The sequence below is a fragment of the Macrobrachium nipponense genome, chromosome 40 (genome assembly GCF_015104395.2).
Source record: "Macrobrachium nipponense isolate FS-2020 chromosome 40, ASM1510439v2, whole genome shotgun sequence".
Lineage (NCBI taxonomy): Eukaryota > Metazoa > Arthropoda > Malacostraca > Decapoda > Palaemonidae > Macrobrachium > Macrobrachium nipponense.
Genome location: NC_061101.1, coordinates 9,088,544 through 9,102,590, shown reverse-complemented (window position 1 = coordinate 9,102,590; position 14,047 = coordinate 9,088,544).

Sequence of the window (14,047 nt, the reverse complement as noted above, 5' to 3'; positions counted from 1 at the left end):
TAAGGGAGTATGGGCCTGCACCCTTTATGTGGACACGCGTATATGCATATGTATGCACATCTGTTTATTGGCATCACAGAAGTTTTGATCCGTTTAAGCTAAATTCATTATCTTTCTTAATGATTTTTTCTATTTCTCTATCATTTTTGAAAAGGTTCATTATGCGTTTTACTGTGATTTCATTTTTAGATTTTAATCGTGTTTCCAGTCGCCTATTTTGTATTGATTTTGTGGAAAACGTCGATTTTTTTTTATTATTTGTTATGAAAAAAGCATGTGAAATACTTATTCGCGTCCTTATTGTAATCGTATGTTAGTCGACTATTTTCAATTAATTTCAAGACAAAAAAAATTAATTTTATATATTCTTTTTTCAGCGAGTAAAAATTATTCGCGTCTTTATTGCAATCGTGTTTTTATTCGACTATTTTGAATTAATTTTTTTCACACACAAAAAAAATGTATTTTTTTTTATTATTTCCGGTTTTTGGAAAAATTAGGAAAAGCTATTCCCGTCCATATTGAGAATTTACCACCAGACAGAAAGGCCCCTGTGCGGCGTGGCGGCGGTCGGAGTGTCCGAAAAAATTCCGAGAACAATAAACAAAACAGTACTTTTGTCGGTTAATTCGATTTAAAAGGAATAATTTGCCAGGCGGTTACCAGCCATTTCAGAATATTTCCCACGGGGTACAGTCAGCCAGCCGAGTTATCCAGATCGTTTCATTTGCTCTGTTCCTCCAAAGTTCAATTCATTTAAACGCTTCCATTCTAAATAGAGCATCGAATGCCATCAATTCCGTTCGGTTTATTTGCGCGGGACAAATATCCAACGATGGAATGGTTTGATATTATGGTTTAACCGGTTTTTTATTGTTTTACGAATTCGGCCGTTTTTCGGAGTTTGGCTAAATTTCTGGCTTCGTTCGAGATTTATTCCTCATTGAAACTGACGGTTATAGAAGCGTATCCTATTAAACGTATTTCTTTACACGTACCAAAAAATAATCAATAGGTTTCAAACAGCTTCTTATTTTTTTTTTTTTTTTTTTTTTTTTTTTTTTTTTTTTTGTGAAGGGGACATTCCACATTATTTCCTCATTGTCTTTAAATTTAAAATTTTCATTTGAAAATTATTTCATTCCTTGGTTTCTTTAACGGCCTTTTTTTGTACTGCGCCGCTGTTTTAGTTCATTTCTAGATTACAATTAATACTGCCTGTCGTATACCCCCTTATCAGCGAGGTATTTCATTGTTAACTGGCTCCAATTTGATGAAAAGATATAGTGGTTAGGATTTCACATTAACCATCTAGACAGAAAGCTGCCCTTGTACTCAAAACATTAAAATGTTCCTAGTGACAATGACGTGTATTTAGGGACAAGGAGTTGACAAACTGAGTGGAGGAAAAGAGGAAGGTACAAGAGGAAGACAAACTGAAGACATATTGATGACAAATCTTAAGAAGACGAACATCGTCAAGAGGATAATAATAGCCTATCATTGTCTTCAGATGTTTCTAATTGCTTGTCCATCATTTGCAGATGAGACGGGAAGAATAGGTATTCTGAATCCGAGATTGAGTGGAACTATTCTTGTCCTCTAAATGTCGGTTTTTTTTTTACAGAAAGGACTGATTTGTGGGTCAAACAGCTCTAGAAACAGCAGCATTTTCGCCAGTTCTATAAAGCTGAGAAATCTCTCTATGAATCTTTAGTGAATGACTAGGTAAATACTGCTAAATGTAATTTATTTACTTTATATTGTCACTTCATTCATATAGAAAAACAATAAATCCTTTTGAATCAGATTTGAAAGAATTTAGCAATCAATTATTTGTAATATCCACATTTTTTCCTCAATGCAGATTTTTTTTTTTTTTTTTTTTTTTTCCTTCATAATCACACTATGGTGTCTGTAATATTCGCCTTCCTTTCGATATCAGTTGATTTTCTATTTTTATTTTCATCTACAATACCACTCTCCCATAGCAAAAATGCTTCTATTATGTGTGGGTCAATTTGACTAACCTGACGGCTTCGTCCAGGAAGATTAAGTGTTGGTCAATCGATCAACCTTAATCACCGGAATATCCAATGAGCTTAGCTATTATTCTAGAATTAATGGTAGTCATTAGTTCTCCAATTGACATTTAGGGCTCGTCAGCCCATCAAACTGCGTTGTTAATTTGCCCATTAGGCTTAAAGGCTAGAATGCGTTAGAATGTATATTTGGTGTTTTGTGCACTTAACTTTTGATATTTCAATGCGAATTTAGGTCGTTAATAATCTATGTAAGTATTTATTTACAACGTTTACCTTTATTTATTTATTTATTTATTTATTTATTTATTTATTTATTTATATCATCCATTCATTTTTTATTTAGTTATTTATTTATTTATTTATTATGATTTATTTATTTATTTATTTATTTATTTGTTATTTATTTATTTATTTATTTATTTATTTATTTATTTATTTATTTATTTATTTATTTATTTATTTATTTATTTATTTATTTATTTATTTATTTATTTATTTATTTATTTATTTATTTATTTATTTATTTATTTATTTATTTATTTATTTATTTATGCTGGGATGTTCAAACATTTTATATCATTCTTGACTGTTTTCGGCTGCATTATAAAGGTATCATATCATTATGATATGATACGTTATTCATGCTTTTTTCTCTAAGCGAACTTAGAATTTTTCTACTGACCTACAACAGTATCTTATTTCTTAATACCGTTGCCTTTTTTTATTCTTGTAGTCTTGCTTTCTTTAGTTCCTACATCGAAGGAAGAAGTATAAGTAAGCATACTATTACCATATATTATCTGTTTAATTCACAATATATATATATATATATATATATATATATATATATATACTATATATATATATATATAATATATATATATATATATATATATATATATAATATATATATATATATATATAGTGAATTAAACAGAATATATGGTAATAGTATGCTTACTTATACTTCTTCCTTCAATGTAGGAACTAGAATAAGCATCCAATATGAGAGAAAACAAGCCTTATTGGAATAAAAATAAATAAATCTCCACTTATTCCTTCCCTGCCTCTTCCTTAATAATGGAGTATATGCCCTGTGGAATATAACGACCTCAAAGACTGCCATATTTCACAGCTTCCTGACCCTCGAAGCCTAAAGCCCTGCTGCCTCGTAATCTGCCTCCATCCTCCTTCAAATTCCTGCCTCCTCCATTCCATCCATCTATCCCTTCCAGTAGCTAACCCGCTCCCCAATTTTTACCCGTGTATCGAGATCTCATTCATTTCCCCCGTTCTTTATACCTTTTAGATAAGTCGCAGTCATCCCTTCTCAGATTAGGCTATTCCTTTAAATATCGTAGGCTGGCCTCTATCATAACAGTAAACATCCCCGGATACATTTTTTTTTCTACCCTTGGCTCCTCGCGTTAGGTTTCTCATGAATGGGGTGCAGAAGAGTCAGGCCAGCATTTTATTTTGCTGTCCTCTTCGATTATGTTGTTCCGTCTTCAGTCATAAAAAGGTTACTTCTCAGGATAGTAATTTATTGCAGATATTTTTGGCGAGAGAATCTTCAACGCTACATTACCAGCTACCTCTCTCTCTCTCTCTCTCTCTCTCTCTCTCTCTCTCTCTCTCTCTCTCTCTCTCTCTCTCTTTATATACACACACACATATATATATATATATCATATATATATATATATATATATATATATATATATATATACATATTTATATATATGTGTGTGTGTGTGTGTGTGTGTGTGTGTGTGTGTGTTTTTTGTGTGTGTATGTGTGTGCGGTGTGTGTGTAAACATATACCTATATTATTATGTCATAGTCTGTCCAACTAACAAATTTTCAATATCAATGGCGTTATTACTAGTGGATAATTTCTTATCAAATTTATTATTTGATTGTATTCATTTTTCGTAAGAAAGCACATTTCTTAGGAGTAATGGTAAATCATTCTTATTTAAGCGTCTACTGGCGATAAAATCAAAATATATGAATCATTTTAATGAAATAAGCGATAAAGACGTTCATAATTAATGGTCATATTGATTAATATGCTAACGATGGCTGTGGTCCCCCCCCCCCCCCCCCCCACAAAGGGGGGGGATCGGAATGAAAGATGGAAGAGGGGAGTTTGAAATATCTTTAAATTCTAATGTAACCGTTAGTAAGCTTGAAAGAATTATAAGAGCTAGCACTGGCAAGTCGAAGATAGCTATTGAGGAAAAGAAGAGAAATTTATCATACGCAAAAAAACGAGAAAATTTTCACAAAGTCTACGGACCTCGCATACCATATTTCACTACTTTATATTTTCTCATGCAGATGTTGGCTTGAAAAACCCTACGGTATTATCATGCCATGTTTCATTTACACTGGACCGAGACAATACGAATAGTTATCAATCTGTAAATGGTAAAGGAACAAAATTGCATTTACAGAAACAAAGAGAGTTTATTGCTCTATCTCAAGAAAGACTTATGTTGTCTGTGTGAGTGTGTTCGTATGTCCCTCGAGGGGAAGTGTTGAACGTTAGTGTATTAATGGTTCATACGTTTGTGTCTGACCCTGGAACGAAGAATGTACATTGGCAAAATGTAATTTTTTTTTAAATGCAATTATTTTTCTAAGCCTGTAAAATTCTTTACGTATTTTATTTCCTTTTCTAACAATTCTGAACTATTGTGGTTATTTCATTTCACTTTCTCATTTCCTCATTGCTGCTACTATTTGTTCCCGTCAGCTGTCTTATTACCTCCCACAAAAGGGAAATTGAACTCGTATATTCTGTAGACAATGCGAATTTAAAACGATTCTAAAATGTTCCTTCACTATTAAGACATTTTTTACATATTTCAAAGTAGTATTATTCTTATTGCGCTACTTTTGCTACTATCTTTATCTTTTTTCACTATTAAATGGCTTTAATCTGTCTTAATCTTTATCCTCAATAGCTTTCACCTTCATCTATTCTGTATATCTATGTAACATACTAGCCTTCACTGTTTCGAAGTGCATCCACGTATAATCAACGTAATATATTATAAATTACATGACCAGTTGGCAATGCAATACGAAACATATCCAAGCCCACATAACCTGGATGCATTATCGTATTGCCACTCATATTAGAATAGGTGTCACTGCATTACACGCAACGAATGCTCGATGCGGACTGGTTTGCAAAGGGAACGTTTATGAGGTTTGCAGAGACACGTCTTGTAGAAACACTCATACGAGTCTCTCTCAGGAAGTTTATGGCAAGTCGTTTCGACACCAGCCACTAGGGAATTTGTGCAGTTACTAAGTAATAGACACAACGTCAAGATATCGTTGTTCGTGTTTCAGGATGGTGAATGTTGACCTGCATCTGCATACACACAGAAAGAGAGGAAGCGAGTGCATTCGTAATTATTATTATTATTATTATTATTATTATTATTATTTATTATTATTATTATTATTATTATTATTATTATTATTATTATTATTATTATTATTATTATTATCATTACAGCATATGGCCGTCTGGATGCCGTTGAATTTGCAATGCATGTGGACGGACATTATTTTTAATGAAGTTTGTTTAGAAGGGTCGTTTCCGAAATATTATTATTATTATTATTATCATTATTATTATTATTATTATTATTATTATTATTATTATTATTATTATTATTATTATTATTATTATTATACATAATATGGTGGGTTATATATATATATATATATATATATATATATATATATATATATATATATATATCATATATATATATATATATATATATAAATATATATATATATATTATATATATATATATATATATATATTGTTATGAAACTTCATGATGGTCTGAAGTTAAGGTTCTTTTGGGACCTGATATTCAGATCAGTACCACAAAAAGAGTATATCCCTGACAAACCAACACTCAAAGATTACAATCTCAGAGAGGATACACCAAACCACAAAACTAAAGATTAACAATAATTTATTACTTAAAATTAACATAAAAGAACCCCTCTGAAAGCTGAATAATGGGGGGAAAAGCACAACAAACACACTCAGTACCAAATCAGTCACTTCTTCAATCGCCTACCTAACTAACATGCCAAGGAATAAGAGAAAGTAAACAGTGGAAGTAAGAAAAAAACACTCTTTCCCTAGCATACGATAGATGGAGATTCAAAGGGTGGGGGGAAAAACCTTAACCTATTTCATAACCTAAATCATTACAAATATTGTTTTAACAAGGTGTATTGTACCAAATACGTGCTCTTATAACATTATAAACATAAATAACTCAATAGGTTGAGTCTATAAAGCCATAAACACTTAATAGCCATCCGAGGACGTAGTTATGCATATAAATGCCGACACTGACACACTTATTTTTGTGTAAAAGATGTCCTCATAACTAAAATAAGGGTTGCTGCTCTCCATCACATGAAGAAATAAAATTAATAAAGCTAATAATAATAAAGTGGGCTTACTCTTCTTCGCCACTAGAGGGCCGCCTCACGACTCCAAGGGCGCAGTTTTTCAGGCAGAGGCAGGAGATTAAAGGGCGTATATTACACTCGCACTACGGGCCATTCACGAGCGCAATGCTGAGCTCTACTCCATCAATAAAGGGCTGTAGAAATCTTTGGTGAGGCACAAAGTCCAAGCCTCCAACAACAAGCCCCAAGCAATCCAGCTTCGGACAAAGGGCACTAGCACACAGGGTCACTCTCTAGTGACGCAACACGATGCAGGTGTGCTAAAGGAAGTATCCTCTACCCAAATAAGTGCACTGCCGTAGACTGCCAATAAAATAGCACACTGGTCCTTCTACGGTGGAGCTGAGTACAGATCTCCTGAACTAATGCCACAAGGCCCCCTCGAAAGCTCCGGAGAGGGTCAAAATATGACATGGCACCAGACGACGGAAGCCAAATCACCATCACAAACATGAAAAAAAAAGAAACAAACTTCATGGGCGGAGTACCAATATAAACTAATAACAACCATTAAGGGAGAGGCATAAGACCCATATCCAGTCAGAGAGAAAGTCAAAAGAAATTTGATTAAGCTAGAAAAACTTACTTTAAAAAGGGTTCATCAAAACTGAATAAATTACGTTAATTTATAATACCTCCCCACCAAAAGAAAAAAAAAAAAAAAAACTTTTTTTAGGTCAAAAACTGAAAAGAAATGCAAAACTTAAATTAATTATTTCAAATACTCAAATTAGTTACTTTAAGTACTAGAAATAAATCAAATAACTAATACAGAGCAAACAGAGAAATTAAACCAAAACCTGAAAAGGAAAAGTCATTAATACCTAACCTACAGACCAAACTGCAGCCTACTTCCTACTCCTAAAAAGACCTAGATAAAACGTCTGGTATAACATTATCCTTCCCTGCTATATGCTTAATTTGAAGGTCATATTCCTGCAAAAAGAGAATCCACCTAAGCAACCTCATATTTTTGTCCCTAAACCGTTGAATAAACACTAGAGGATTATGGTCTGTTTGGACCAAAATAGGATGAAGCGATGAACTCATATAAACTGAAAAATTTAGTTAAAGCTTTTATTAAACATGAGGCTTCTTTTCCAGTAGTTGATATCTCGTCTCTGCCGGTGATAACTTCCTCGAAAAGTAAGCGACGGGGTGGGAGCCATCCCTGCATCATCCTCCTGGAGAAGAACCGCTCCAAGTCCCACGTCACTCGCATCTGTCGCTAATCTGAAGGGGAGATCAAAATTTGGAGATTGCAGCAAAGGATAATTAGTCAAGACTGCCTTTAACTTTTCAAAGGCTTCTTGGCACTCCTTGGACCATACAAACCTTACTTCTTTCTTTAATAAATTTGTTAAAGAAGTTGCAATTTCAGAGAAGTTCTTTATACCTCCCTGTAGTACCCGACCATTCCTAGGAACCGTCCTAACCACTCTCCTATTTTGAGGAGGAGGCAAAGCTAGCTACAGCCTCTACATTAGCTTTCTTAGGAGCAACTTTGCCCAGACCTACCTCATGCCCAATTTAAAACGTTAAAACCGGCGTGAGCAAAATCACTCTTCTTCAAGTTAACTACCTAACCGGCTTTCCGCAAAGCCTTAAACAAAGCTTCAAGTCCTACCAAATGAGACCTCCCAATCATCACTATATATAACCAAATCATCAATATACACGACGCACCCTTCCAAATCCTGAGTGATACGATCAGTCTTTGGAAGGTGGCAGCCGCATTCTCATTCCAAAGGGCATAACTTTGCATTCATATAAAACCGTCACCTGTAACGAAAGCAGAGATTTCCCTCGCACGAGTGAAAGACCAACCTGCCGATAACCCGTTTCAGCAAATCTAGCTTTGTAATAAACTTGGCAGACCCAATTGGCGGTCGATACATCTTCCACCCTCGGCAAGGGAAAAGAATCTGTCTTGGTCATCTCATTGACCTTCCTGTAATCAAAGCAAAGTCGGTGTTGGCCTCCTTCCTTCTTAACCAACACGACCGGGGGGGGGAACTCCAAGGACTACAACTTGGCTTAATTAAATCATGGTCTAACATATAGCGGACCTCTTCCTGAACAATCTTCTTCTTGACAGGGTTAAGCCTATATAGGGCACTGTTTAATGAGCTTAGCGTCCCCAACGTCCTCGTCGTGATCCAAAACACTCGTTCCACCTGGCGCGTCCTGAAACAAATCATTATACCTGTGGATGATATCAATTAAAGCTTTCTGATTTCTCAGAATTCAAATGCTGAAATTTAATATAATGTTTATTTAAGATATCGGAATTGCTTGACAAAGCATGCAGGATTAACAGACATTTTCTTGTTAACCATGAGGGTTCTCATCTACTTCTACAGACACTACTGCAATTGCATCTACTACTACAGGTTCACTACCTGATCTACATCTCTATTAATAAAAGGCTTTAACAATAGTACATGACTAAATACGAGAATTTCGTCTCCTACCAGGAGTTTCAATCAAATACAATTTACATCATTAATCTTTTTCAGCACCCTCCATGGGCCTGAAAACTGAGCTTTAAGCGGATTACCTGTATAGGCAGTAAAACTAATACACGATTCTCCAGGCTTAAAGATACGAACCTTGGTACCAATGTCATAATTAGACTTCATCACAGACTGACTTTCATGCAAATTCTCTTGAGCAAAATCTCAAGCTCTCCTCAGTTTTCTCTTGTAAATTAGAAAACATATCTAATAATATTAACTCAGATGTCTCTCCTTCCCAATGTTCTCTTACCACATCAGAGGACCGTGTATTACTATGGCAAATACAAGTTCAAAGGAAAGGAGAAACCCAAAGACTCATTAGGTACAGACCGTATAGCAAATAGGGCATAAGGAACCTCCTTATCCCATTCATTACCAGTTTCATAACAAAACTTCTTTAATACAGACTTCAGAGTCTGGTGGAACCTTTCCACTTGACCTGACTTTCTGGGTGGTAAGGAGAACGAGGTAACATGATTAACACCAAGTTCAACCATTTTCTTTCTAAAAACTTACTGGTAAAGTTTGTGCATAGTCTGACTGTAAAACCTTTGGAATGCCGAATCTAGTGAAAAATCCATTAATGCTTCCTCCACCTTCTCACCCCCCGAATACTCCTCAGAGGGATAGCCTCAGGAAAACACGTCACCCCTATCATCCATGGTTTAGGCAGATATTCATTACCTCGGCGCGTCTGCGGAAGAGGGCCCACTACATCTATAAACTACCTCCTTGAAAGGTTCACCTACTGAGGGAATGGGAATAAGAGGGGCCTTAGGGATCTTTTTGATTCGGTTTCCCCCCCAATCTGACACAGCCTTACAAGATAACACCATGTTTCTTAACCTCACGACGCATCTGGGGCCAAAAGAAATGCCGTGCCAATTTCTGAAAGGTCTTCATGACTAAAATATAACAACTTACTCCTATCCACCTTTCCGGTAACACAACTAGCAGCCGAATTACCTCATACCTGGTCAGCAGGTGCATTAACCGACCTACCTCACACGGTAGAACAAACCACCTTGTTTCATAAATAACTTAGAGAAGATCACTACCATCATAAGTTCTAAATTATTGAATTCATTATTTTTCTTGGGCTTCCCTTATAAACTTTTGCATTCCAATTGATGCCCTGAAAAGATACATTATTATTGTCCTGAAAAGATAAATTATTATCATAATTATCAATGTCAACATCATTATCATTATTAACATCAGTCACAATGTCAGTCACTTGTCCATTAATTAACTCAGCATCGAGTTCTACCTCCGCGAGGTCAACCTCTTTAGACCGAGAACACGTCACCACAGACACAGGATTCAACGAATCATCTATGCTTATCTGTCACCTGCCAGGTCTACCAAAGACAAAATAGGCAATACGTCACATTCAGCCTCGGCGACTAAATCATTGGCAAATATAATGTCTACATCAGAAATAGGCAAAGTATCTACTATGGCCAAATTAACCATACCCTGAAAATTCTTAGTCTTCAAATATAACTCTTCCAGTGGATACGAGGCCAACCGTATTAGGAAATCCACCCAACAAGGCAAAGTTCTTATTCATAAAGACAACACCCTCGGGAACTGACCTCCGCAATATCAACAACTGAGCGGCACCGGTGTCTCTTAAAATCCTCACACCATGACCACTTTGCATAGCGCTATCAATATAGACGGTACCATCAGATATATACTTATCAAATCTTAAGTCTTTTGGACTCCTCCCTCTGCGGTTGTTCCGCCGATACCAATGTCACGGGTTCTTTATTCTTTTCAAAAAAATTACGGCACGCAAAGCAGTCTGCACCTTTAAAATGTCCACGGTTGGTGCACCAAAAACAAACTACATCGGACCTCGAGGAACTACTATCTTACTTACTACTACTACCGTTCCTACTGCATATTTACAAAACTACGTGCTTCGCTACCATTACTCTTATTGTCATTTTCATTCTTGCCCTTTCTTCGGTCACCCACCGAACTTGTCAATAAAGGTACCATGACCTGACTGATCCCGGTTATTCCCCCTCCAACCGTTACCATCGAGGAAGGAACCTCTTACCACTAACTTCTTTCACACAGTCCTGACGATGAGCAGGGGAAGATACTCATCAGACGCAATAGCGATCTCTTGAGCGAATCCAATTTAAGTTCATCTAAATGATTTTTAGTTCTCTAGCAACCATTCTTTTGAACTCTTCGACTAAAATTAATTTCTTTTAATTTTTCGGAAGAGTCAGTCTCCTTAGACTTAAGCCAATCATCAAGGAATTGTTCCTTTTTCTTTCTCCTCGCAACTCAACAAAAGTCATACCGGGTTCTTTCGTAAGGTTACGGAACTTCTGTCGATAAGCTCCGGAACCAAATCATATGCCTTAACGGATAATGGCCTTGACAGAATCATAATCCGCCGACAGATCCTCTCTTAAAAGTGTTATATACCCTCTGAGCTTTCCCTTTTAATTTGCACTGAACCATAGTGGTCCATATCCTTGGCCAAGACAATTTCCTTGCTATTCGTTCAAACGAAATAAAGAAATCAGGAACATCTTCCTCATCGAATACTGGCATTAACTTCAAAGCACTCATTAGCTCAAAACGATTATTATGGTTAATATTATTATTATTGTTAAGCTCACGCATTCGCAACAAATCAAATTTTGCGCTCTTTTTCGCGCAATTCGGTTCTCCGCCTCAATGCAGAAAGTTTTTATATTCCATCTCTTTAAGCTTAAATTTTCTCCTGAGAAAGGATACTCAACCTTAACTTGCTCACTTCCTCCTGGCTACCTGAATCCCCTATCTCATCGTCACAAATACCATTGTTACTAAATCTGGATCACCAGTACGTTACTGCTTCCTTTGCATTACCTTTACTACTCTAATAGCTTTAAGGACCTCACGCAACCAACTGACCCTTCCTAATGTCTGTTGGTAATCCTAAGTTCAAGTACTCTGCTAAACACCACAACTCATCTCTTTAAGATCAAATATCTCCTCCTCCCAGTCGGATTTAGCTAAAAATAGTGCTGCCGCTTCCTCAAATTTATCCCCTACTAAAGGCATCTTCCTAAACCAAGGGCAAAAGTAACAAAGAACAAATAAGTTAATTTTCCCCCAACTACCTAATTCTCCCAATCACACCTCTCCAAGAAAAACTCCTCAATGGTTGGAATGTTAGTCAGGATCCTGTCATGGTCGCCAAATTTTGTTTATGAACTTCACGATGGTCTGAAGTTAAGGTTCTTTTGGACCTGATACTTTCAGATCAGTAACCACAAAAAGAGTATGATCCCTGACAAACCAACACTCAAAGAGTACAATCTCAGAGAAGGACACCAACCACAAACAACTAAAGATTAACAATAATTTATTACTTAAAAATTAACATAACAAAAGAACCCCTCTGAAAACTGAATACCTGGGGGGAAAATTCGCACAACAAGCACACACAATACAAATCAGTCACTTCTTCAATCGCCTGCCTAACTAACATGCCCAAGGAATAAGAGAAAGTAAACAGTGGAAGTAAGAAAAAACACTCTTTCCCTAGCATACGATAGATGGAGATTCAAAGGGGGGGAAAACCTTAACCTATATCAATAACCTAAATCATTACAAATATTGTTTTACAAAGTGTATTGTACCAAATACGTTCTCTGTTAACAAAACATAAGAACTAAAAAAAAAACTCAATAGGCTGAGTCTATAAAGCCATAAACACCTTAATAGTCATCCAAGGACGTAGTTATGCATATAAATGCCGACGGCTGACACACTTATTTTTGTGTAAATTATGTCCTCACTAAAATAAGGGGCTTTGCTGCTCCATCACATGAAGAAATAAAATTCAATAAAGCTAATAATAATAAAGTGGGGGCTTACTCTAGAGGGCCTCCTCACCGACTCCGAAGGGCGCAGTTTTAGGCAGAGGCAGGAGATTAAATGTTGTATATTACACTCGCACTACGGGCCATTCACGAGAGCAAATGCTGAGCTCCTACTCCCATCAAGAAAGGGCTGTAGAAATCTTTGGTGAGGCACAAAGTCCAAGCCTCCAACAACAAGCCCCAAGCAATCCAGCTTCGGAGCAAAGGGCACGAGCACACAGGTCACTCTCCATGACGCAACACGATGCAGGTGTGTTAAAGGAAGTATCTTCTACCCAAATAAGGGCACTGCCGTAGACTGCCAATAAAATAGCACACTGGTCCTTCTACGGTGGAGCCGAGTACAGATCTCCTGAACTAATGCCACAAGGCCCCCTCGAAAGCTCCGGAGAGGGTCAAAATATGACATGGCAACAGACGACGGAAAGCTAAATCACCTTCACAAACATGAAAAAAAGAAACAAACTTCATGGGTTGGAGTACCAATATAAACTGATAACAACCATTAAGGAGAGGCATAAGACCCATATCCAGATGTTCAGAGAGGAAAGTCAAAAGAAACTGGATTTTGGTTAAATTAGAAAAAACTTACTTTAAAAAAGGTCCATCAAAACTGAATAAATTACGTTAATTTATAATAATATATATATATATATATATATATATATATATATATATATATATATATATATGATATATATAAATAATATAAACTAACTTGATACTAAGTATATAAAACGTGATGCTATGTATAAATAAAGGTTTTTTAGCCACAAAGGGAAATGAAAAAGAGAGATAGCCGAGTACTTTCGGTCTTGTTCCGACCCTTTACTAAGGCAAACTGATTTTTTACAGAGCAGAAAACATAGTCAAAAGAAGGCTTAATATCCATACTGACACTACAAGATTAGCAATCAGTCGATTTCACTCTATAAAACAAAAACGAGGAAACGCCTGAGGGTAGCCACACCTTGGAGGATACACACGCGGTAAACAGGTTATTCTTCCAGAAAACAGTACATTTTAAAAAACAAGGAAGCATATATACTTGTTATCATGAAAT